Source organism: Akebia trifoliata, unplaced genomic scaffold (assembly GCF_017979445.1).
Source record: "Akebia trifoliata isolate Shusen 1 unplaced genomic scaffold, ASM1797944v1 Contig00281, whole genome shotgun sequence".
NCBI classification, from domain to species: domain Eukaryota; kingdom Viridiplantae; phylum Streptophyta; class Magnoliopsida; order Ranunculales; family Lardizabalaceae; genus Akebia; species Akebia trifoliata.
Genome location: NW_028236929.1, coordinates 542 through 2,808, shown reverse-complemented (window position 1 = coordinate 2,808; position 2,267 = coordinate 542). Strand labels below are relative to the sequence as shown.

General features: G+C 33.4%; 1 long non-coding RNA gene across 2 annotated transcripts; it reads left to right on the top strand.

Annotated features, from left to right (window-relative positions):
* Positions 1-402: 402 nt before the first annotated feature.
* On the top strand, positions 403-1,389 carry LOC147381741 (uncharacterized). Of its 2 annotated transcripts, none has more exons than XR_015174385.1 (4): positions 403-524; positions 704-874; positions 997-1,056; positions 1,342-1,389. It is a non-coding gene; the product is annotated as an uncharacterized LOC147381741 (long non-coding RNA). The 2 variants fall into 2 exon arrangements; XR_015174384.1 differs by having other exon boundaries at positions 704-892; positions 1,342-1,388.
* Positions 1,390-2,267: the final 878 nt, after the last annotated feature.

Here is a 2,267-nt window from a genome sequence, read left to right as displayed (position 1 = left end):
AATGCACATTGAATAATTTCTTCTTATTCATGTGGTTCACCTCATCGATGTGGCTATACATCCGTGAAGAATATACTTCTCCACTATGATTAAAAAAACAAACAAGGAAGAAAAACTTGAAAAAAGTGTCTTGTAATTTTCTTTTTGGAACATTTTCTTCCTTGCTTTTAAGCGTAGTAAATAGGCTGAAACCATATAGACATTGGATGAACTGTGAATGTATTTTTCTTTTCTTTTAAATACTTCACAGCCTATCAATTCATGTTCCTAACATGCATCTGAGTTTTCCTGCTTATAGATTTTAGTTCTATCAATTAGAGGGGCATCTCTAAATCACCCAAAATGAGAAGGACCTTAGCTTTACACGTCGATTCTCGGCCATCCTTCTCATAAGTTGTATGTACTTTCATAAATATTCATTTTGGTTCTGAAAAGAGAGTTCGTTCGTGCTCCGTGACAGCTTTTCTGTCTCTCAATTTCTACAATAAAATCCTCAAAAGCGTCTTATAAAGCAAATGAAAAACGTGAGTCTCTCTTCTCTGTTACTCTTTCCTTCATCGAGATTCTCGCATCTCTAACAAGATTTTGGATAACTTTTCTTCTTCTTCGTCTCTCTCTCTCTCTGTGGTTCTTTTAATGGTGATTTAATCTGTTTTTCTTACTCTATCATTGATGTTTCTATTAATGTTCTTGATTTGAGCAGATTAGGTGAGTTAGAAAAACAACACTTTTTGATTCAGATTGATTCATACTTTCTCTGTTCGCAAAGATAAAGATTGAGCGAGAAAGATTAGTAACAGAGATGGATTCAGAGGAGATAAAGCAAAATGTTGAATCGAAGATAAAGATTGGTGTATGTGTCATGGAAAAGAAGGTGAAATGCGGATCGAAGGTTCTTTTCTTTTTGCTCAAAACTTATATACGTATAAAGTGCTTCTTCCGTACATTAATGGATGGATTTTTCCTCATTTGTTCTTCGTTTTTGTGTTGTTTCAGGCATTTTCAGCTCCCATGGCAGAGATCTTGGACAGGTTACAGGCTTTCGGTGAATTTGAGGTATCAGGATCGATTCTTCAGTTATAACTTGGATGTAGTTTTTATTTTTTATTTTTCACATGAAGCCAAATTTTATATATTTTTTATATTAATGGTCGTTTGAGTTATTTAACATTAACTAGAGTCCAAACAATTAAATTGTTAAATTCTGAATTACTGAGAACTACTTGCATTTGTTTTTAATCAAGGAATTTGAGTGTTTATTATTTATAGGCGAGTTTGCAATTTATACAATTTTATCAGTTTGTAGTGGTGGTATTGGTCTTTTTGTGTATTTTTTTGCAGATCATATATTTTGGAGATAAGGTTATTCTCGAGGATCCAATAAAAAGGTATGTCTTTTATATGATTAATGGAAGAGCGGTTATTTTACCTATTTAACGTTGTGATTAAATAAACCATGATTTTTACGTACTTTGCGATTAAATTGAGAAAATGAAATATAACCTTAGTGCACTAATAAGAGGAGATGACCTTGATGAAGATGATAGTGACCAGTTTACTGATTAAGTATCAAAGAAAGATTATGCAAATGAGGATGACATTGAATGCCATTATCCTCTCTTGTAATTATTTAAATTTCATGTCATTAGCTTGAATGTTTCATCTCTAATTTCAAGGCATCCTTAGTTTGCAATAGCCACAAGTTGGTTATCTCATTAGTTACTAGTTAGTGACTAGATTATTAACTCGTGTTGATCATTTCAGCTGGCCAATATGTGATTGCTTAGTTGCCTTCCATTCCTCTGGCTATCCACTCGAAAAGGCTGAAGCATATTCTGCTTTACGAAAGTGAGTTTTACTTGGTCTTTCATTTTTTATTTTCCAAAAGAAAACTGTTGTTTTTTTTATCGGTAAAGAAAACTGTTCTTGGATTACAAATATTGTGGATGGGTCCATATATCTCTTCTTTTTTAGCTTCAGAGGAGGGGTTTTTATGTCACATGGTTAGGTTAGTGATGTAGGATAACCTGTTTTATTTATTGTGGTAGGGTGGTTGTTGGGCTCTATCTAGGTTTTTAGATGCTGGAATTTTAGGCATTCAAGGGCTGAAATCTGACGCCGATCTAAGGTATATTGGGGATCATAGACTAACCTGAAAACAACTTTAGACAAGAAATAAAATTAGGACTTAAGTGCTGGAATTTAGGCTAAAAGCAGACTTTTTAGGGTAGAACCAATAAGTAAATGGTAGTGGGACTAAAGCTCAG